Here is a 24,440-nt window from a genome sequence, read left to right as displayed (position 1 = left end):
CTGGAATGGTCTGGGGAGGAAGCCATTTTGCATTACATTATCATCCTATCGAATTTAACTAATTTAAAGGTGACATGAATAAAATATTCATTAAAAGTACAGTAACCGTTTGTCTGTGATCTTTAGCAATGTCCCCATTAACTTTCAGTTGACTCTCATTTGAAAATAGCAACCTCTCTTTCTAAGCCTTTCTGGAACAACTTTGATTTACATGAAGAACGTAGCCTGTCTTCTTGCTCTCTTACTCACTGTTTGTTAAACTACCTTTTTATTTCCTGGCTCTGAGCTAAAACACTTCCCTCCACAGTAGCATGAAGTACAAATGCACTAATATATTAAAGCTGAGGGATATTGTGACACTGTCACAATTTCTTTAAATAAAGAAAAGTATTCCTGGGGGTACTCAGCAGCGGTTTGGGAGACTAAACATTTTCTGTTTAGTTAAGCAGTTTCTCACTGGTTGCCTCACATCATTCTTGAATCCTTCCTGACTCTTGACATTCACCAACTCTCACTGGCTTTCTGAAAATCATGAATTCATCAGTTCTCCAGACCAAGGTGCCTGTTGGCTTACCCAGGATTTCAAGGGGAGCAGAACTCTGTTTTATTTTCTTGTAACTTTTTTTTTTTTTTTTTCAAATCTACAGATTGTTGGTAAGCAGACAAAGTCCCTCCCTGTTGACAGTTCGTATTTCGAGCGGTGTCTCAGTGAGCAGTGACACTTCGAGGTTCGGACCTGCTTCTTGCAGGGGTTGTGCTGCATTATGGTTCTGAACTTCCCACCTTTGAAGCACAAAACATTCCTTTCAACTCAGGAAACGTGGGTGTGATAAAGCAGTGCATCATAATAAAAGATAGATCGTCAAAGTTTGAGATGGTTTAGCCTAGGGTAGTGAATAAACACTACCAAATAAGTTGTCTTTGTTCCTTAGAACAGGAGTGATACATAAACTGGGTTTGTGGTCTGTCATATTTGCCCATTTGTTTAAAAAGGTACAAGAAATAATCTTTCACATATACTCAAGACTATTTTCTTGCACTAAATTAGCATGCAGGATTTACTACGGTTGTAAAGTGATAGTGTCTGATCTTTGAAATGTAATTCCCTTACATTGCAAGGAGAGAAAATTCAGTATTATGGCCAAGTCGGATGCACACGTGTAGCTCCATGACTAGTTCCACATTTGGTTAAGGAATAAGGAATCCAGCCAAGCAGGGATATTTTGCAGCTGTAATCAGAGAAGCACTGCATGCCAGTTGGGTTCTGAGATGATGGCAATAGCTCAGACTTCGTTGGAGCTGTGCTGATTTATCCAGGGTAAAAATCCAGCGCCATTTTTGTGGTAGAATACAGGAAGAAGGTATTCTTTTTCAGAATTATTTTTTCAAATGGTAGCTGGAAGTATCTCGTACGTAAGTTTGTATTAAATAATAAGCAGAAATAAAAATTCTGTTGGGCATTTGAAACTTGGTTTGTGGCTCACATCAAACACTGGATGCTTCGAAATGCTTTATTCTCAAGTTACAGGCAGTGTTATAACGGTATGGTGGAATCATAAATAACTTCTGCACGCTCTGTTTTTGCCTTATTGATTGTGAAATGGTGGGATAATTTCAGGGGCTTTTTTCCTTAGAGATTCTCAGATAAAGTATTTTCCTCTTTCCCGAAGTTAATAACCAAAATCTGTTGATGCCACTGGGATGGAGATGTGGTCCATATTGCAAATGCTTGTCATTCTTCTCCCCTTTAAAAGTGTGAGTACTCTGGATTACTTTTAACTGAAATTCAATGTTTCTTTCTTTTTCAGACCTTGGCACCTGTAGCTTTAGAGATATATTAAACCTTGGAGTATTTTAAAAGTAATTTTAAAAATCTGTTTATCTATATATGTAATTTGAACAAAAATAGTAATAAGTTAATAATATCAGAAATGATTCTTCCCAGTCCAGTCTCCAAGCTTGAATTCTTACAACTATTAAGCTGAAACATAATTTAAGTTGGGTTAGTCCCAAGGAAGTTATATGATTTCACTCAGCATTGCTGGGTCTAGAAGCAAACGCAGCTTCCCTCCTTAAGAGTCAATAATCAGTGCTAAAGCAGCCATGCAGAGGTAGCAGCTCTGTGCTGTTCAATAAGGCAAATGGTGTATTTCACTCCAAAATGAGCTATTCTTTTAATTAACAGCTGTCCTGCATATACATTCGTTTCATCTCATTTTGTCTTGCAGATGAGGCAGTGGACATGCATCTGGTCCTGCCAGCATTACGAGTGCCGGCCTCCCATCTGCAGCAGATAAAAGACAGGGATTAGAGCTGCATGCCCTAGCTGCCAACCGTGGAGCTCTCAGCAACCACAAGGTACTGTATGAGCTTTACTTTGCCCCACAGACCTGCATTAGAGAGAGAGCAAAACTCATCCTCATGTGTTATCATGGTATTGCTAATGATTTCAGCCAGGCTCAAATGTTGTGCCACGAGTTTGTGGTACTTGGGTGTCTGAGGGACATGCTCTGGTTTGTATGAACAGTGCTTACCGTGTCAGTTTGCGCAGGAGATAGGGAGATCATCTCCTACAGCAGGAGTCCCGGGGGGAACATGGGTGGCATAGTTGGCCAAACCTTGTGCCCCTAAGAGCTGCACGCTGAAGTCTTTGTATTGCTAGATACTGCTTTCACTCTTTGTCTTCCACCCTGCACTGCCAATCCCGTGTCCCCTGGGTGTGCAGAGCCAGGAGCACCTGATGAGCCCTTCCAGCCCCGCCCCACCAGCTGGGACCTGAGCAGTCCTTCCACGCTTGCCTTCCTTGTGGCTATGCAGGGCAGTGGCAGCAGTTGCCCGCCCTCTGGTCCAGTTGCCCGCAGGGTGTATGGTGTCACGGAGCGTGTGGTAGAGGCCATGGAGGTGTGTGGCAGCAGGGGACATAGCTGCTAGAAGCTGCCTGTGTGCAGGGCATCCCTGTGGCAGGCTGCTGGTGTCACATTAGGAGAGAGGAGTTTGGAGCTTTAAAATCATTTTAGTGAATTACACAAGCCTCACCCACTGTCAGAGATCTCATATTTTATTTTATTTTTTTAAAGGCAAAATGTCCTGGCATGTATTTAATACCTTTGAAGGTTTGATTCAATTTTTAAGAAGTCCAGTGAGTACACAAAAATCAAAATTACAGTTAGATCAAATTTACCCAAGTCAATACAATGTTAATGAATTTAGAAGACGCATAGCTCGAAAATTTCCTTAGGGCCAGCAGGGCAAGCTCTGCCAATATATGCCAAAGGGTTAACAAAAGGTACAGTAGCAATTACAGCAGGACTCTGAGTTGAGTGAATTTTTTTTTTTTTGGTATTAACTTTTTCTTTTTGTATCTTTCTTGAACAAAAACATAAAGCCCAGGAAATGGATATTTTTCATGCTACAGCAGTGACAATTTATGGATCCAATAATTTCTCAGATGCTACTTGAAAAATGTTTCTTTATACAGAGGTTAACTCCTTTAGGAGTACAAACCTCTAAATTTTCTCACTTGCTCTATTAGTTGGTACAACTAGATTCGCCACAGTTATAAATCTATCAGTTTTCTAGTCTATAACAGGATAATCCCTGAAATCTCATAGATAGAAATGGAATTGCTAATTTTCAATAAATCTGCAGTAACAGGTAATAGTGTCATGGTCCCCAGTTCCAATCATTTTTGCAATAATAAATGAGACTACAGAAGAGTCACTTTTGGCCATAAAATCTACTGTTCAGGGCACAGATTTTAACCCCCAAAGTACTTAACCAATTCCCCTCTCTTTGTTGTTGTCACTGTTGCACCACAGCATCTATTCCTAATGTGAGATCAGAGCCATTCTGGACCACACATGTTATTTATAGGCTGATTTTGGGGGGAAATGGAGCGTATTTTTCTAATGTATATTTTCAGCCTGACAGTATTCAGTACAGGGCAGCAAATTCAGGCTATTTGTATAAGCCCAGAGATAGATGCAATTCACCTGAAGCTTCCCCCACTGCCCAACCTCAAGCCTGAAATCTGATTTTGAGGTTAGACAAGGGTGCTGTGAATGCCTCTGCCCACTGTGCTGAAGAAAACTGGTACTGTCATCTGTGGAAGCTTTGAAAGCTTGTGCTCAGGTGCCTGCTGCTAAGGGTTTGTGGAGCTACTTAATTCTAAAATGCTCCACAGCTGCCACAGTTTGCTGGAATTTTTGGCATTCCTTCCTACAAAAACCACTGGCTTTTTTTGGGGTGCTACATACAGAGGCTGGATTGATTTTGGGAGCATCAAATTCTGTAGGCAGGTCAGTCCAATTCGGCACAGCCTAAGAGCATGCAATCCAAAACTTCATCTTTCAAAGGCTTGAACACTGAATTTAACAGTAACTTTAAGTCACTAGACTGCTCACAGTCATGCAGTTAGCTAAATACCTTCCTAGTTTATACAACCAAATACATGCATACATCTTTACAGAAACAAGGCCCAAAAGGGAATGGCTGGAATGAATATAAGGGCCTGGAGAGCTGTAATTACTTGTCCAAGATGTTAAAAATGGCTCCAAGAGTAGAATCCATGTCTCTGGAGTCCCAGTTCAGGGATCTGCCAACACGGCGTGGACTTTCAGTGCCAGCAAGATAACACTGAAAAATATTAAATGTGTTAGAAACATGCTGAAAGAAAAAGTTATATTAACAAAAGATGTCTCTGAGCTATATTGATTTTCAGTTCTGGGTGGAAGAAACTCTCTAGACAAACATTTAAGCACATTATTGTCTTCTATTTACTCAGCAGATATACCTAGTATACTTTATGAGATGAGTTCAGGAGGGAAGAAGTCAATTAAAATCCGAATCTCATGCAGTTATAGAAGATTAAAATAACCCCATATTTGTTACATTGAGCTTTAATGATAACACCCAAACCGCAAGAGCACCTGAACCTAGCTCTAAATCTTAAACACCACGTGCTTTCCCTGCACATGTTCTGTGAACTGGTTTAGGCTTCACAAAGTACACAAGCCACTTTCTTTTAGTTAAGACATGTTTGTGAAGCTTATACTTTTTCAACATGGGCTAAACAATAGATGAGCCAGCTCGTGAGCTTGTATCAGTCAGAAGAGCTCCACTGTATTAGACAGGGCAAGATCATGTGCTGCTTTCCTTTGAAAAAATATTTCTGTCTGTCAGAACTCCTGCATGATGAGTGGATTCAAGAATAAATTGGTCAAGAAACCAACCACCCCGAGGTCTCGGTACAGAATGCGGAGGTCCCCGTGACAGCTACCTTTCAGCTGTACCATCCAGTGTGGACTATCACATCATCCTGCCAGTACATTCTCATGAGCAATGGAAATGTGATCTTTTTGCTTCATTAAAAGTTCTGTTAATCTGCTTTTGCGTTTTCACCAAAGCTTTCTGATACTGTTGAGCTCTCTCCAGGATGCCTGAGATAATTGTTTAAGCTTTCTGAGGTTTTTCTCTAAATGTTGACTCCTGTTCTTTTACATTAAGTGCTGGCAGTAGAGCAGATGCTAAAATATGTTTATTCTAGAGGTTAATGACCAATAGAAAGGCCAGACTACACGTACTGGTACTTGCATCAGCAGAGTTCTGCTGATTTTGCTGCGCATTTAGCTTAATTTAAGCATCTAGTAGTTTCATGGGCAACCATACATCACACAAGAGCACTTAGTTAAAAAGCATTTTATTTAATATGCTTTTTACAGAAAGGTGCCAGAGATGCATGAAATAGATCTTGTGTTATGTTGGGAGTACGTATGGGAAATGGCACACAGACATAGCAATGGGTGGGTACTGAAGTGAGATGTTCAGTGCATGCCCTTAGACCAAAATCTGCTGCCTCTCACATCAGTGAAGCCCCAGCCCTACTGTCCTAACCCCAGTTTCTCTACTGTGTGACAGACTGCTGAATGTGTGTCCTTGTGCAAGGAGGAAAATGGGGTTTGATCTGAGTAATGTTAAGTCTTCCACAGAAATCTTTATGGGCGATGTAGGACTTGTATATAGGAAATACAAAAGAAGCAGGAAGGCAAGGGAAAAAACATTTTACTATTTTCACACCCTGAAACGCAGTGTATTACCCATGCCAAAAACGCTTCAGGAAATTAAAAGCCAATCAAATGAAAGCCCAAATGATGCTAGCAGGAAAGGAGCTGTAAAAGGTGTGCGGGTTCAGAGGGAATTTGAAGATTGAGGGTCAGAGGCAAATAAAAAAGAGTGTTAGAATGTAAATGAGAAAACAGATGAGTTAAAAACAGAAAAGAAAATGATCAGTAGTGAAGAAGGAGAAATTAAAGAAAATGAGATTGGACACGGGGCACGTTTCTTCGTTTCAGCCTTGGCTCCAGAGCCTGGGGCAAAGCAGTCGCCTCAGGCCGGCGGTGCTGGTCAGCCAGGAGGGTGCGACCCGAGGCAGCGCAGGGAAGGCGCGGGAGCAAAGTGCCAGAGGAAGCAACACAACATTGCCAGGCCCAGAGCAAGTTTAGCTGGGAGTCTGGAAGGAATTTGGGAGTGCAGTAGCTCAGTCCGTGTTGCATTTTACAGGCTCATTACGACGAGTAAATGTTTCAGAAAGTGGAGGATAACATCTGTCTTGTATTCCAGCCACTCGCTTCTCAGTGCTTCATGCTTTGTTTGAAATGGGAATTCAAGCTGGAATATAGACACAGCTTGGCTGATACTTTCCAGTAGGAGCAAACCAGCCCGACTTCTGGAAGCAGAGGCTGGTTTCAGTGCTTGCACTAAGGGTCTTTTAAGAAATTCTGTCTGAACTTGCTTATGTTAAGCTTTTACAGTGCACTTGTGTATGGCTGAAGTAAGCATGGTAACTGATCTCTTCGTTAACACTCTGTGCCATATCTGCAGTTTTGGCATATGTAATCTTGGTCATGAGGTTTTTTCTTTTTTTTTCCTTTTTGTATTACGTCCCTGAAGAAATAGAATGTGGTTTGTAAGACTTAGGCAGTTGTGTACTGTTGTCTGTTTCTGTTTGCTTCTGAAAGAAAGGGCAGGTCTTTGTGGAAATAGGTAGGATTCCCACAACTCCATTATTTTGTGGATGCACATAAAAATTTGCTCTGATTAATAGGCTGACAATTGTAAGAGAAGAATTGTCTGTCTAGCAGGCTTCCAAGTCCTTCAGAACATCTTCTAGAAGCTGCTCCTAAGGATAATTTCATGATTTAAAAAGGAAGGGGAAAAAAAAAAAAGATACAGATGTCTTTTCACCTTCTATCCACCTGTTAAATAAACTTGTCATTTCTACAGCCAATTCAGGAAAGGAGTTATCAGATCCTTTCCTTGGAGACCTGAGTGTAACCCTGCAGGTCTCTGGGGTCAACCTCATACCTTCTCAGAAAAGCTCCCTGCACAATTTTGATAGTCACGGCAGTCATTATCAGCCAGCTTGGCACAGGCCTCTAGGGTTTTCCCATTGAGCAAGGTCTGAACTGTGCTGCCCATGCCTCCTCTCACCAATTATAACTTCTGTACAGTTTTTTAAAAGACTGCAAAAACATATCAACATCATTCCCTTCCTTGTAATGAGGAAGCAATTTTACCTTATTATAACTGACTAAATATGCATGGGCTGACCCAGTAGGACCCCCATTCACCCTTATTCTTTCCCTCTGGAAATCATATTCTATTTTCATCGTTTCCATTTCAAATTTTTCTTCCTCCCCATCCTTTCTCTGCTCTTTTTCTTGATCCCGTTCTTGTTCCAGCTTTATCTTTCCCATGCGGAATTGTCACTCTCCACGCTCCTGCTCTCATTACAACTTCCTTTGTGTTTGATGCTCGCTCGTGCCCATTTACGATCGGCTTCCCTTTTACCTCGTGCCTCTTTATCATCTGCAGTGCCTTAGCACCTATGCAACATATTTGCTGTTCTGACTCCCATGCACAGCTTCAATTAGGTGGCAGGTGTCATTAACGCTGTGTCCTGCCTCCACCCTGCTGCTTCCAAATGTTCAAAACCAGGCTGCTGGGAGGAAGCAGAGAGAGGGGTGCTCCTGCATGGTCGTGATGCGTGCCTGACTGTGTCCTTCCAGAAAGAGCTGCTACTCAGAAATGCCCTTCACCCACTTAGCTTTTCCACCACACTCAGTCCTGCTGGTGAGCCTGGGCACCTGGTTGGCATCCTCCCCCTGCCTCCCCAGATGTAATTCCCACCTGAGCTCCTCTGAGAGCTCCCAGTGTGGACCGGAGTCCTTTCCTTGTGTTTGTGCATAGCTCTGGCTCTGAAAGCCCCAGTCTGGACCGCGAGGAAATTTATAACTTTGTGAAAGACGCTGCTTAGCCTTCTTAGTAGCATCTCTGGAGATTGTGTAGCAGAGTGCGTGGAAACCTGCTTGCTCAGTGACAAAACGCTGCACGTTCTTCATGCCTGTCGTGCCCAAGGGCTCGGCATGAGGGTGAGGTAGGTGACGCACAATGAAACAAGGAGGCTGGTAAATGCCTCAGAAAAACTCTGCCCTGAAAAGCACTCAAGGCCTTAGTGTCAAAGATGAGAGAAAATCGAGGACATGTCAGAGCTGTGAATCCCAGTGACCACTGGAGATAACTCCCAGCTGGTCCCCGGTTGGCCTCACATCATACGTTTACAGAAGTGAAATAGCTTCAAGAGCTTCATCTGGGATAGCCTGGCTGTTAAGTCGGTGCAGTATCTGACCCAGAGAGCATGAAAGGGAAAGGGATGGATGGCTCCCAAAGCCCTTGAATGCCCTTGGACCACCAGACATTCCCAGCTGCTCAGACCCTGCCAGCAGGGTGTGGTGTAAAGCCAAGAGCCATGGGTTATGATGGGAAGAAAAGGATTGACAGAAGTGAGGTGTGGGTTAGGCAGGCTATAAGCCCCAATACGAAGCCCTCCTCCTACCCTGCGACATGCTGGTTACGTTTAAACCATTCCTGCCAGATATCTGTCCAGTCTGTGCCTTACTTTCATACGAGCAGAAGGTTCTCTGGTGTGGTTGACCAAAGCCTCTTCTTCTGTAATTTATGCCCTGTCCGAGTCTCCAAGGATGCACAGTTATTGCTTGCCTGTTGACATTTGAAAAATATTGCTCTCCTTTTGACATTTAAAAAAATATATGCAGGCATATTTTCATAGGCAAGAAAGATCTCTTAGGGTCTGTGACCTTTCTGCAAAAGGTGAATAGCCCACTATACCTCGGCTGTAGGTGTGGCAGAGAGGAAAATGCAGCTGAAGAGTGAAGGCCTCCAGGTGCCTCTGTAACTGCGGTCAAAGGTGGAGTCAGTGCTCCCAGCTGGTGCTGGAGATGCACTGAGTAGGGCCCCCAGCTCTGTGGTTCCTGCATGGCTCCTTGTGCCTTGCCCCGGGCTTCAGCCTTTGACAAAGCACTGTGTGTGCCTCTTGCTTGGAGGAGTTTAGGCTGGAAAAGATGAAGCTGGGTATTTCCCTTTATTTATCTACACTTGTGTTCACACGTGCAGGGAAATTCTTTCTTGCAAGCAAGCTGAACTAATAGAGCCAGTGGAGTAAGCATCTCTTAACAGCTACTTCTTATCATCTGTCTCTTCTTCAGATGCATTCTGGTGTGCTACACATTTAGCTCTGTCTGCTGGAGAAGTAACAAAGGTCAAATGAAAGTGAGAACACTTCATTCATAATTTTTATGAGTTATTCAGACCCACTGTATCATTACCCCTTGGGAACATATGTTTTCTGATAGCAGTTTAGAAAATATTCAGCATATCTCAACAATATCTCATAAGCAATACAGATCAGCTGTCACACTTTGTCATGTGGCATCAGGTTGTGTAGTGCAGTGAATTCACTTCTAGGGTGATATACTGCAGCCATTCGAGAGCTCATCCTGATCGTTTCTGCGTCGTTTCTGAATGTAATGGTACATGATGCGTCTTGCTGCAAGCCAGAAGTATTTTAGTATATCCCCATTTGAGTTACAATTTAAAGGTTTTCAGAGAAAATACTTAGTCACCGCTCTCCTACTAGTTTAAGGGTCTCTGATACAAGTATATTAAACATAACTTTTGATTAACAGGGTGCCTCGGAAGGCTTAACGTCTTACTGGCCCTTGGTTTAGGCTGATAATCTGAGTATTTTCAAAAATGCCTTTTGCCCACTGCTAGGGTAGCTGTCCCTACAGAATTCTCTGAGGCTGGAGTTTCTCTTAGCAGGGACACCGCTGCCATAGAAGAAAGACATCTGCAAGTCATTTTTCCCTGTTTAGCTGTGAGGCAGGGAGGAGAGGTATGACCCCACTAGCATAGTCCAGTCCCTGCAGTAGCATGAAGTGGGGCATTCACTGTAGCATGGATAAGCTGAAGAACCAGTTGTTATTTTTCCTTCCCTGCTGTGTGTACATTGGAGTACTATTGCTACAGCTGAAGTTTTCCAGACTTCCAGACTTCCAAAACTTTCCACCTTTATCCCAGCAATTACCACGATGCAGAAAAAAATGAAATTGTGAGAGTTTACTACCTCATTTAAAAACATCTGTTTGGCAAGTTGAATTTTATGATGGTTGCGCTAGCTGACAGAAGCTTAAAGGACAGGGTTTGCAGGTTCATCGTGCTGTGCTCCGCTTGCAGACTGAGCAGGTGGGAGAGAGGCGACACCAATTTTTTTTTGGAATGGCCCCATGGCTTTTCTTGCATTTCTTGCTAATTGCAGCCCCACAATTGCTGCAAAACAAGAAGAATAGAGGCTCTTCCCTCTGTCACCCCCAAAGGCTGGCCTTAAACATAATTCTTTTCATATTTCCATGCTGCGCTGTGCCAACTCTGTGGGGTCCCACACATGCAAAGGTGCTTTGCTTTATGATGAACAGATTTCTGAACCTCAGCAACCTCTTGGTTTCCCAGTCCCCTGCTGAACACTATAAGATTTGCAGAGCACCGAGCCAACGTATAAGGTGTTATTATGGATTCCGGAGCAAGAAGAAAACCCTTCTAAGCCATCCATTCAAATGCTTAACTGCATCTGCTTTCCTACTGCCACCTCATCAGTAGCAATTTGGAAACTGTAACCACAAAATAACTAGCGGGCCAAGTATGTAACCAGCATATCTAAATGATCTCAACCCCCTGGTTTCTATAGATTCTAATAGCCTAATAAATGGATTTTTGGTACTGGGCTAAGTACAGTCATATATAATTGCAGTTATTCCCACATTAAGCTGCAGGGAAGTGGCAAAGCCAATTAGATTAAATCCTACCATGTCTCCTTGGGAGTTGCAGTAGACGTTTAAGCAGAGAGACATGTCACTTCCACAGACCAATTTGCTTGTACCTGTCTGCTTAGATTTATTGTGATTTGTCCTTGTTTTTGTGTATGTTTATTTGCAGCAGCCAGCTCCAGATGCAAAAGACAGCAGTGTAGTTTGGAACATTATTTTTAATTAGCTGGGTTCAGTTTCTAGTAATATGCTTGAATTGCTTCTGGGCTACTAATGGAGTATGGAAAAGAAATATTGTTGCTTTCAGATTTTTTTTTTTCTGGTTATGGCGATAAGGGGGGAGGAAACCTTCCCGTGCTTTGGCATGGAGGTGTTATTTGCCGTGAGTTTCACAACATGGGGCAACCAGCTGAGAGAAAGTTGGGACTCAGTTTTCCTCAGAAGCCTGTTTTGTTCTCCTTTCTAAAACCCCTGGGTGTAGTTCTGTATTCTACTATATGTTTGTGCGAAGAAACGGCAAAACCTTTTATTCTCCTTTGTATTCTGTGCTTGTATAAGTGACTGTACAAGGAGAAATGTTCTGGGGGGCTGAGGAAGGGATCTGCAGACAAATGATTATTTATTTTGCAGGAAAATATCACTCAGAAAAATATTACCAGACATGTCACGCAGAACATCTCTTCTTTCAACGAATAAAACCAGCACAGATTCACAACAGAGACCAGGGTCCAAAGTTTCCACAAGGAGAGGGTTGCCCCCTGCCAACAAATCATGCAGGTAAGTGAGCGAGCCTAAAGCCCTGCAGTACCGACAGCGCTGGGAGTAGGTTATGTCTTGGTGTAAATAGCCTTTTCTCCACTCTTTGGCTGAGGAAGCAGCGGTGCCAGTGACACTCTGTCCACACGCGAGGAATTTCCATCCAGGCAGGGATTTCTCAAAGCTCGGGCATTGCGGCAGGGAAGGAGGGTGGGAAACTCCAGGCTTCACTGGCCAGGCAGAGTTTCCCTGGCCATTACCAGATGCAATGGGTAGTGCCAGAGTCCCAGCAGAGGTGTGAAGGAGCGGGATTTGCTCCTGCCAGGGGCTGAAGTGCTGTCTGCAGGGGAGGCCTGAGCTGGAGGGAGGCGAGGAGGAATGCCAGTGGGGCTGCCATCTGCTGCTCGCAGGCTGAATAGCTGGCAGGTAGGGGTGAGGAAGAGTTCCTTGCAAGCTGTTGTTGGGTTTGAGTGGCTATTGAACGCGTGCATGTATGCGTGCAGATGTCCCGGTGTATATGAGGCATTTGGGGCAGCATGTGTCATGAAGTCAGGCACACAAAATGGGTAAAGGCAGGAAGGAAATTGAGGGATGAGAGAGCATCACTGAGCACTGAATGGAAATTCAACATCCTGTGACCCTGTGACCCTGTGATTCGCTTGTCCCAAATGTCCTGAAAATGTTTGGTTTCTATTCCAACCCCTTAATTATTTTCCTGATTGCCCGTGCTGTCTCCTGTGAGTAGTCTCCAACAGAAGGAGCACAGGGTGCAGGATGGGCCCATCATACTTGCATCTGGGCATGCCCTGCTGGGGCTGTCAGAGCACAGGGCTGTGCCACTGCATTTGCACTCCTGTGGCAGGAGAAACTTATCCCTGAAACTGTGACCTGCCCCTGCCATGCAATGAGGTTTTACTTTGGCTCTTGCCAGTATTTATGCTCCAGACAGGCAAAGGCTGGTGCCAGCTGCTCCTGGCAGTCTTTGCCATCAGGAGGCCAAAGAAAAGGATGTATTGCTTGGAGGACGTGACAGTCACCTGAAGATATCTGAAGATAGGTGACAGTTTTGCTCCATGTCATTTGCATATTTTGTGGGGTTCAAAATCAGTCCTGCCACAGGAAGCAAGTTCTGTCTTCACTGGAGATGAATGTGAACAGTTTTGTCCCAGGGGAGGGACACCCCTTGCCTAATTTAAACCAGTTAGTTATAAATAGGAATTCCCAGGGCCATGTGCACCCCTGTGACAGAAGCACTCAAGGGGCCACCAGCACTCATGGGCAAGCTCTGGTGGGCTGCGTCTCGTGCTCACGGCCCCAGCAGCTTCCCCTCAGAAATGTTGGGGTTTGCCGGTGACCTCCTCCCTTGCAGCCCCATGCACTCACGGGATAATGTGCGTGCAGAGAGTCGCTCACGGGGCCACAGCTGCACAGCTAGCTGGTCCTGGACCCAAGTGCTGAAGCTCACAGGAGCCAGACAGTGCTGAAACATGGACACATACCCAGGAAAAAACTTCCCAAGCAACTGGCAAAGACTTTCTCTTGCAGGTATGTTGGTAGAAATCACGTATAGATGACGTCTGGTCACAGCAAAAATAGGTTACTGTGCAAATTCCTTTGTTTGTAATTGCATTTTAGTTGTAGATCTGTGATCCAAAACCCACATCAAAACGGGACTTTTCATTGGCTTCAGTAGGACTGGACAAGAGGAATACATTTCTAAGATGAGAAAGGACCAAAACACTTATCACAGGAGCCCAAACCAAAGCCAGTTATTCTGACTCAGATTCATAAAGATCTGCAGAGCTCTCTATATAATGTGCTTGGAATTCTTAGTATGGCATCCCTATTGCTAATTGGCAGATGTTATTTTTGATATTTTTAGTCCTTGGCTCTGTCAAAAAATGTAGTCTCTGCAGGACAGTACACTTCCACCTATTACTCCAAACTGAGTGGAAGCTGTGGTGAACTTCAGAGAAAAAAGAGGTGCTATGAACATAAGTGATGTGGACAGTAACCCTGGCAGTTGAGCCCTATACAGAGGTTACAGTGACAATTATCTGCAAGATTTGACAAATGAGTTTTTTTTTCTCTCTTTATCTGGTCACGTCAGTGGTTATTTAGATACCAATAACAGCAAGCCTGGGGGAATGCAATTGCACTGTTATTTATATCTGTCTTGCAAGCTACTGGGGCCAATATGATGGCTTGAAAAACAAGTCAGAAGGTATTTATTCAATAGTCTTTTCTATTGATTATTATCAAACAACAACTCATAATTTTGCACAGTGAGAATTTTATGACTGCAGTGATGTGAAGCATGTCTCTGTGCTTAGAAACCAAGCTGCTTATTTAATTAAGTACTTCTGGCTCTTTGGATTTAATAATTCTAATTAAATTGTTATGGTTATGACTTGCATCGTGATTATGCCCACAGTCTTAATTAAGATTACGAGAGGTCCTTACACGTGGAAGGACACATTGCCTTCCTCAAGTGATTAGGAACACGGGATTGGGAAAGACCTGTGGGGTCATCAACTCCAGTGCCCTGGGTGTTTCAGGGGCCATGCTGAATATAGCAAAACATGATGGGCTCTTTGACCACAAGAAATGATAGGTAGAAAGGGTGAAGTAAACACCACCACTAACACAGTGTGCTCTGTTCAGGCTAGCAGCATGCACAGATCGATACTTCTGCACCTTCAGAAATACCTAAAGGAGCATCTAAATTATAAGAGGAGTTGACAAGAGCATTTCTGATTTGGTTTTACCCCAGACAGCACTGAACACAAGCACTTTCCATTGTTTTGTGGCTGCTGAGTATTTGTGCGAAGATGTGGCTGCCTACGTGAAGAGCCAGGCACTCGGCTTTAGACATTGGCATTCAAAGATTGCTTCATTTTGTGATCATTATCTTAAATGTTCTTACAGAAAACGTACAGAAACTGTGCTGCTAACTTTATTTTGAGTATCTACCATTACTGAGAACTGGTGTGTTTAAGGTACAATTATCAGCTGGTATCCTGCTTTGGCCAGACAGATGTTAGGTATTAAACTCATATAAATCTGTTATTCATATTGAAGTAATCACCTGTTGTGATTTTGTTAATGGCCTTGCCCCCTGGAGGCTAGCTGGGGAAAGCTTCTCCAGGACTGAGCCACGTCTCTCACTCCTTTTGCCTTTATGAAGAGCAAAGATAGGCTGCACTTGTGGCAGGAGCTACATGTTCAAAGGGGAAAGCCAGGTGAGACAAAGGTTACTGTTTGAATTGCTGGAGGAGAGAGAAAAAACTTCTCTGTGCCTGCAGTAATAGGCAGGTGATGACACAACTAGGAGCTGGAGCTGTAGAAACTTTGGATGGAAAATAACCATTTACGGTTAATGCAAATAGAAGCAGCAACAGGGTATCTTGGAGCACTGTGTGTTTGTTTTTCGTAGCTATCATTGAGTTAAATGTACTTGACACTTGCAGTCATACCACTTCAGGATGTCACAACTAGAAATCTATTTTTCTTGCTCAGAGAGGGCCGTGTGCTTTATCTAAGATCCTGTTGTGCTCCTTGACTCCACTCAGAAGCTGGGAACGTGTGCTAATGGCTAGAACTGGTGTGGTTTGTCCATAGCAAGCAGCAGACCTGAGCATCATAAACTATGCCTTGTGTCATTAGAAATGTGGGTAGAAAGGTGACTGTCAGTGTGCTGTGGAGATATGACTAGTTCAAAACAGATAACCCATCAAATCAGGTTTCTTTTCACAAGCTTGTTCTGTAGCGCAATACAAGAACAATCTGTTTTTCCAGGCCCTTGCTTCAGCCAGTCCCTTGAAAAACCGCAGTGTTAGTGCAGTGGAGAGGAGGTCAGGAGCTGTTTGATCGATGTGCTGTCACCTCTTGCTGGGCATCGATCCATCCTTACCTTGCCAGATGCCTTTTGAAGAGTGAGGAGATGAGGGAGACCCCAGGCCTGGCTCCCCAGGAAGGACGGTAGGTGGCCCGCCACTGCGGGGAGCTGCATGCTTGCTCTGTCACGTCCCACGAGTCACAGCACACCTTAGGATTAGTGGTGCCAGAGGCTGCTGAGCCCCTCAGTGCTTTAGCAGAGGGGAGCTCTTCTGTGGCAGTCACCAAGGACATTTCTGTGGCCATCACATCAGAGGGATCTCTCTTCCTGGCCAGTTTTGTATAGCAATTGGCTGGTACAGGGCAGTAGAGAAAGCCCCAACTTTACATCCTGGGTTGCCTTCATGAGAACAAGGTTCAGCACAGCTGCTGCTATCAGTAAATAATCCAGGCTGTTACTGATCAAGGCTTCTTTCCTATGTGAACAGCGTCTGGTTGGAATTACAACAGTTTTGTCCACCACGAGAAAAACTTGAGTCACCTCCATCATCTCCATTGGACTTACAGTCCATAAAAAGCATCTCATGCTCTTCAAAAGAAGACCAGCCAGTAACGTGTTTATCCTCTGTCCCCTCTGCAGAGCTGCACCGAAAGCTGTGTCTCATCATAGCAACAAAGAATTGTCTTGCTGAGCCTGAAGGACTAAGGGCAATTGAGAGAGCTGTGGACCCTTTGGGAGTTTGTGGTGATGACAACACAACCGTGTTCAGAGTTTCATACTTCCAAATGCAAACTTTCTTTCTTGGAAGGAAAAAGAGCCTGTTCTTGTCACTCTGGTGGCCACACCTGATGTAGAAGCAGTAAGAGACAATTGCCTTTATGAAGCTTAACAGATTCCTGCGTTTGCTACACAACAAGTTAATATTTTTCCTAGTATTTTTTTCCCTAGGTTATTGTACATCTTCGCCTGTTTGTCACTGATGTCTTAAATTACCACCCAAGTCGTATCTCTGCAGGCTTGTTTGGTTTGTGGTTCTGCACTGATTGAGGTGCAGGGCAGCTCTCGGTGTTGCAGAATCGTTTTGCACATGTCAGACTACGGAACAAAATACTGGCTTGAGCACGCTGCACTCACCCATTACCCTGTTTGAGGCTGACAGCATGTTCAAAGCAAATAATTTCCCCTGCTGCATGAAAGATGGAATCTTTTCAAACTTAATTTTATGTCTGTCACTTAGTTCAGCAATAGTTTTTTGACAAGTGTATGAAATACAAGAGATAAAGCTGATAAAAGCCATGCCAGCACAGAAGAAAAGTCAGATGTGGGGGTAGAGATTTGAAGATGCCATCTAGAAATTTGGCCAGGCGCTGTTTGACCCTGAATTTTTGCATATGGAACTTATCTAGCTATGCTCCAACTCTGCAGAGGTATGCTGGAGAGAGAGGAAAGCTGATGGTCATGACAGATGACCCCTATGGCTCTGACTGATGAGGTTCTTTAAAGGGAGAACAGATTTTTCCAAGTGTTTTCCTGAGATAAGCCTTTAATGACAGTGCTGGGAACTGTCTGGTACGAAGACCACACAAATTTTTCTTAGAAACTGCTGTTTGCCAGATTTTTATGGCTGGTCATGTACCTTTGCCAAAGGATTGCTTAAGATCCTGGAGCGCATAAAGCAGATGCCAGGATACGTACTGTATGCCTTAGGAATGCTGTGCTGCCGTTTGCGCATTTATTGATACCTCTGAGAAATCTTAACGCCTATAGAAAATGGGTCGATTATTTTACAAGACTTCATTTTACACGTTTTGTAGACACCAGTGAAGTCTTGGTTTGAATAAAAACAGCTGCAAAATTGGCACCAACACACACCTACCTCTTTCACCTATCTGCAGTGGCAAATTACTGATATTTTTTCCTGCTTGTCAGTCTGTCCCTAGCAGCACACGGGTCCCGCTGTTGGCATACCTGTACCCCATCTTGCTTACTCTCTCCACTCTCCCATTTTTTCCCTCACTCTTTGACATTTTCTTACTATTTTACATATGTCCTCCACAGACTTTTCTCCTGTCAAACATAAAGTCCTTGTCTCAAATACCAGCGCCAGCTGCTGCTGTGATGCGGATGACAGAAGTCTCTGTGATACTTTCCTGGATTGAAGAAATGTTCATTCAGGTTTACTTCCGAAATCCCGGTTGGATATTTATGTTAAGTTCTTCAAGCACTTCTAATAAGGCTCGGTGTTCCCTTTTAACTGCCTATTTAACAGCTTGGAAAGGTTCTTTTCCAGTATGTTCTATCAGCACAGTTCACGTGTAGTACAATAGTATCAGATATATGGGTGAAGAAAGCTTTTCCCATAGCATCTGCCTGAGATCTTTTTAGCATACCTGAAATGACAGGCAGCACTGGAAGATTTTCTGCAGAAAACTCCGGAGACTGCCGTCAACATCCCCAGGGAAAATTTCCCCTGATTCTTTTTAGCTTTGGACTAAGATTTGTTCCTTTCAGATCATTCACTTTCTCCCCTAAATTGTTGTCTGCTCCTAGTATTATGGCGATCAGAGACCACTAGAGGACTCTGTTTCCCATCATATTAAATAATACTCGGGAATCAGGTTTTGCTCCTCTGTAGGAGGAGTGTGTACTTTTAGGCATGTATTTTTACCAAGGGTACAGAAATATCCTGGACAGAGCGAGCAGGCAGGGGCAGCGCCCAGCAGTCAGAAATGCATGCTGCATGGTGATGGAGTCCCCCTGGAGAAGCTGAGGTCAGCTTCCTTCGAAACAACAGCAACATGTGGGCAACTCTGGCCATCTCCCCGGGTGAATATTTGATGGCATATTAGGATCCTGTCTGCAGGCGTGGCCTGCACAATTGCTTGCTTGGCTGTGGGCTTTCCAAACTCCCAGCTGATGTAAACAGGACAGGTTTAGAAGCTTTTTCAAGGTTGAATGATTTTTAAAATCTTTCCTCCTTCTTTTGCCGCTGGACTCCTAGAGAAACCTGTCCCATCTGATGGCTGGATAGCCCGCTTTTCGCTGACTCGCTGGAAAGGTGCATTGGGTTTGGGTCCTTTCCAAAGAGAGCCTTATCACTTTTCAAGATGGATCCTTGCTGTAATTTTGAGGGAAAGGAGCCAAAATGAAGTAGATTGCATCTCCGCGTTGTCTTTGGGCTGACAATAGAAATAATTGCAATTCAGAGCCACTGTTTGTTTATCCAAAGTGTTTTCCATGATAACAACACAGATCCTTACACCAGTCACAGCTATGGTTTGCCCATCAGCTGGCTGCCCACCGCCCGCCCAGCAGTGAGGAATGTCTCTCGTTGCAGGGAACCCAAAACTGCCTGAGGGTGTCTGGCCCTGCCTCTGCTTTTCTGTTGCAGTGCTGCCCATCAGAGCTAGACGTGGGCATTTGTGTAGGATCTGCCATTCAGCAGTGGGAAAGAACCAGGCCAACAGGATGGAAAACAACCAAAGTGCCCGTGGGTTCCTGAGTCTAACAGGGAGTGCTCGGAATTCGCTCAAGTGACCCCCCCAAAAAAGCCCCCACCAAAAGCACCTGCTAATGGGTGGTTTTCTTTCATAATCCAATGCCACACTGCAGCGTAGTACTCTTGTGCACATACAATATTTTTTTTATGCAAATACTTGTCATTTTAAGAACATTTCTGTGTTGTCTTCACACAAGTAGAGATTGTCTTCAAACAAATCTCTAAGACTGGAAAAGTGCTGCCATTGGCTCACAGGAGAAACAAGTGAAGTGTGTAGAGAAACTGTTCTTGAGTGGCTGATGATAGGTGATGCTCTAATGTTTAATCGCTTGTTTCAGGTTTGCTGGGTCCTTTCCCTATAGCCTACAATTTTTGAAAGATTTATTTTCTTCCCAATTGGAACAATTTTGATAACTATCAGTGCACCGTTTTGCTACCTTTCATAAAATCATTCAGTTCTGAAAACTGAAAGAAAAAAAAGGGAAGAATTGTGAACTTCTGAAACACTTTTCATAGATTTTTCTGATAAGGGATTTTTTATAAGCTCTTCCTGAACTTACTGGAATTCTGCACCTAGCTGCAGAAGAATGGCACAAGAAAAGAAGAAAGATAGCAATATTCACTTTTGAATATTGGAAGCACTGCATTTGATGTTTTCCTTGGCTTTATAGATAGAGTACAGGTATTATAGCACATGCTAGGTCTTTTTCTACTAAAACTTTGTGACGATAGCGTGTGCTTACCCATTTCCTTCCATTAGATAATGTATTTTCATAGTTCTCTGGACACATTGCATCTATCACCTTTGAAGTCTGTAGTGAAACAGAAAAGAGTTTTCTTTTTTGACATTTCTGGTTCCTGCCCTGTTTTGCAAAGTATAAAGAATGCGTAAAGGAACCCAGCAACTCTATTTATACACGGTTCCCAGAGATGTGCTGGTTAAGTTAACCATTGCAGCTCCAGGGAAGTGCTGAAAGGCCCCTTAACTGGGGCTTCCTGTCCATGAGCAGCGGTAGATCTGCAGCACCTGCTTTTAGGACGATGTCTGGGGAGAAGGGGAGTGTGGCTAAAGCCTGCCGCCACAGGTGCCTTCACTTGGTGAGGGTGCAGAGCACAGGTGAAGACCTGGGTCCCTCACTGAGGAATTTGTGCTTTCAGGAAGGTATTTTGGGGAACACACATTGCTCAGGGGAAATAAATGGTTGGTTGAGCGTGGGCTGGAAGGATCCTATGCACCGTGGGGTTATCAGGCTTCTCTGCTGAAGCCACAGAGGTTCAGCTTGTTTGTGACTGCTGTGAATACGTTTTGAGAGATGAAAATAGGATAAAAAGTTTACAGATGATGTTTACAGATGATTAAAGCAATGCCCCACTGGGGAGGAGTTCATGCCAGCTGTGGAGTATTGGAAGGTCTCTAATGTGGGCCACAGGTTGCTGTAGGAGTGCTGCTTTTCAGCCCAAGCATCTCTCCCTGTACAAACTCCACCTGAGATGCACCATGTTACAGAAGTTGTCATGCTGCAAAAAAGGAAAAGACTTGTCTTGTACTGGGTATATATTTAGGAAGTTTAAACACAATTCTGCTTCAAGGAGACTTGACCACTGAGAATTACTCAAGCGGATTCACGTGGTGTGACTTACACATCAAACTGGCAGTGTTTCCGACATGAATTTATGGTAAGAATTTCAGCTGCTGCTAATGGTGAGCATCAAACCTTGCCATTTCCTCTGTGTGCGGCATACATCCAAATGATTGCATCTTTATCTATATCTACGGTTGTATGTCTCTCACTTGATAGTGTAGTGCTGTTCTCTGCAGAGGTCACCCTTTTGCAAGGATTCAGAAAGAAATTGCAGCATTTAATATTTCCAGTACCTTCCACGGAAAAAGGAATTGGATGAATTTCAGGGATTTCATACTAAGCTTTATAAATGAAAATACCTTGACAGAGGCAGTGCAACTTTATGTCAAAGCAGCCAGTTTCATTTTAAAAAGATCAACTCATCTGAAAACCCTAAACATTGGTTTCTACGTGTCCGCTCTCCTGTACCAGGTATGGAATTTAAATTGGAGAGCTGCCTGTCTTAATCATTCCAGGTTAAGATTCCTTACTCTTCATTTGAAGTTTATAACTGTAACTTGGGATAGAATGCCAAGAATAAGGCATTTTCAGCTTGCATTTGGTTGTTCTCCCCAGTCCCTGGCTGCATGCTGTGTCTCTGGCAGTTCTGGCATGGCCAGAGCTCACCACAGCAGCTTTCAGGTCAGAATCAGTCCTTAGGGATGCTGAGACACGTAAGAAGTTTGCGATATGATATGTATCGTGTGAATTGTGAATCAAAGGCCCTGCCATCAGGAAAACAACTAGCCATGTGCTCAGGCACAGGGACGTTTTGGAACCAGCTGACATAAGGATTCCTGGGGCAAGGTCGACATGTCTCATGCTTTGAAACCACGGCAGGCACCTTAGTCCTGGGCACAAAAAAGTGCAATGGCTGCTGTTAAATCTGTGAATCCTGGCATGCAATTTCTATATAGTTCTCTGATGGGAAATTAGATTGGCTGGCTGACAAACACATTTTGCCATTTTCTGTTTCCTGCCTCGGCATCCCCCAGTGACTGCCCTTCACACGTCTCCGACCGGCTGTTTGCGCCTCCCCGTCGGAGTTCAGCTGTGATGCTGACTTCAAAAGAACCATTTAAGTGCATTCCCGAATCAATGTTTGTGAGTAGATCAGGATTTATGGAAGATGTGAAAACTACTCAGTGATCTGTGGTACTTGGCTGCGTGTCTTTGATATCATAGTTGGCAGGAGAAATAACAATTCTGTTTTGCAACAACTTTCATGATTTCCAGATTTATTTTTATTCCAGACTAAAATAAAAACAAAGTGATTTTTTAATAGGGACAACACAAAGCTATCCAGGTTCCTTTGGATCAAAAATACCAAGTCTGCTCTATCTAGAAGCGATTTCAGCCTGAACCCATCAAAACGTCTGCAGTCCCTGTAAAATATTTCAGCTTCCACGAGACAGTAATTTCATTGAAACGCACTGATAAAGTATTTCCAGAGGTTTCTTTATACACTTTACTGGGATTTTCTATCACGCTAAAGTGAAGCATGTGGTTAATTATGGTCTAAACAGGCAGATTTTCTAAAGGGCCACTTCTTGACATCCTCTGAGTCTTGGTCTGCCGCCCATTGCTTTGATTTTGTCTCTGCTTGTTTCGTAACTTCCTTGGGCTTGTTTGCTAGTGGTTTATTATGTGCACACTACAGCATGGAAAGCTGCCATCAAAGCTGCTTGCACGTGCTGCAAATGTGACTGACAGCATATTGTTTAATTGCCTAATAAGTTGGCTAGAATCACAGCAGAAGGGCTCATTTTAATTTACATGCATCTCTTCTTCAGGTGGGAAATTCAAAAATGCTCCGTGCTGTATATGGGAATGCCACTCTGTGCATTTGCCAGCTTCCTCGGTGGGGCCGTTTGTTTTATTGGATAGTATGGTAAGTGCTGGCCTGGATTTAAAACGGGAAGAGTCGTGACACATGCCTACCATCAGGTGCTCATCTGACAAGCCACCGTGTCAGCAGGGGGACAGCCATAACTGCTTCCACGGCCAAGGGTCAGTGCCACTCTGGCACAGCAGAGACTGCTCCGTGCTGAAACCCATCTGAGCTGTGGGACTTGCACAGAGCTGGAGCAGTCGTTGGCTCCATGGGGATCGCGTTTTTGCACAGGAGGAAAGCTCTCCTCCCTTGCTGGACACTAATGTACAGCAGGATAGCTGGGGAATGATTTCTGAGACAGTTTAATGAAAAAGCTGGGGGCAAAGAGCCACCGAGCTGCTGTGGGAGCGTACTGGGGGAATGTGAGATGTGTAACTCCACACCCACCTAAAATGAGCTCGCTCCTTGCCCAAAATGAAGCCATTCTGAAGCGCCTGTGAGCAGCTGCCCTTTGTTATCCCTTGAAATCATCTACAGCACTGGGTGCAGAGACAATGTTTCCTGCATCATCACCTTGTCCCCACCTTGTAGTGTTCTGTTAACAACCAGGAAAAATGCCTTTTGGAGTGTGGGGAGGAACTTAGCTGAAGAAAAACACTGATTTTAATGGGAGTCATGCTGCTAATCCCAGCTGAGCACCTTCACAAATTGACACTTGATGTCTACACCTTAAATATTTTCTGAGGCGTTGAAGCAGATAGGCCGGCTTTCACATTTTTACTAGGCTTGGGAAATGCTTTACAGTGTTGGTCTTTTTGTTCCTTGAGCGCTGCTAATATGCTTTGACACAGTGTGCACACTGGGTCTCCTTTCAGCAGGCCTTTGAGATAAGCGACTTTCTGTGAGTTTAACTGAGAGTTGGCAGTCATCATTGAAGCCACATTTCTAAAAGCCCCTCCGAACGGGACACGGGCACTGCGAAATGCAGCCCCGAGCTGTCTCCAGCAGGGCCCCAGCCAGGATCCGTGGGGTTCATCAGCTGGGCACAGCATCGCGCTTCGGGTCTGCGCTGCCTCGGTGCTGTGCTCCCCTGCTTGGTGCTTGCTTGCTGGAAGCAGAGAAAGGCACTCTGTGTGACTGACTTAATCCGCTGACAGAGACATCGCTGCTGCTCATCTCCAGCACCTTGCTGGCAAGTGCAGGGATGGAAAGGGCTTCTTGAGTCACTGACCTACGTTCCCTGTCTCTGCAGGCTCTACATAATGGGAAGCACTCGTGCATTGTTCAGAGTCCACTTATGCTCCAGTTCTACTTTCTGGACAGCTATTTCTCTCTTACTTCACTTTTCTTCCTGCATCACTGCTGCCTAATTTATTTGAGACTTAGTCTCTACTTCATAAACTCCACCTCTTCTCTTGTGAGATTAATTTAGGGAATGGTATTTGAGGACTGAAGTGTTCATCCACAATCTGTATTCATGTGGAAAAAGCCAAACTCACTGAAAAACTAGCTGAATTTATTTGAGAGGACTTGAGCTCAAAAGAGAAAAAAAAATAAAAGTAGCAGAGCTCTGGACATCTCTGACAGGAGGGCTGGGAGCAGCTTTGCAAGAAGGAGGTATGAGTGTCTTAGCACAGGCGGCTTTGCACCTTGGAACCAAGGGAGGCTGTGGTGGGTTCGGCTGTTACTTTTGCTCCTCCTTCCAGTTGAA

The 24,440-nt window shown here is 44.1% G+C and overlaps 1 long non-coding RNA gene across 2 annotated transcripts in view; it reads left to right on the top strand.

Annotated features, from left to right (window-relative positions):
* Positions 1-24,057, top strand: part of LOC118164707 — a 33,521-nt gene extending 9,464 nt beyond the window's left edge. For both annotated transcript variants that reach the window (XR_004749624.1, XR_004749623.1), the window contains 5 exons: positions 1,671-1,755; positions 2,229-2,358; positions 9,564-9,627; positions 11,811-11,957; positions 22,689-24,057. This is a non-coding gene — a long non-coding RNA (uncharacterized LOC118164707). The remainder of the gene's footprint in view (positions 1-1,670; positions 1,756-2,228; positions 2,359-9,563; positions 9,628-11,810; positions 11,958-22,688) is intronic.
* The last annotated feature ends 383 nt before the right edge of the window (positions 24,058-24,440 follow it).

This window comes from Oxyura jamaicensis, chromosome 3 (assembly GCF_011077185.1).
Source record: "Oxyura jamaicensis isolate SHBP4307 breed ruddy duck chromosome 3, BPBGC_Ojam_1.0, whole genome shotgun sequence".
Taxonomy (NCBI): domain Eukaryota; kingdom Metazoa; phylum Chordata; class Aves; order Anseriformes; family Anatidae; genus Oxyura; species Oxyura jamaicensis.
This window is presented reverse-complemented; position numbering and strand designations above follow the sequence as displayed.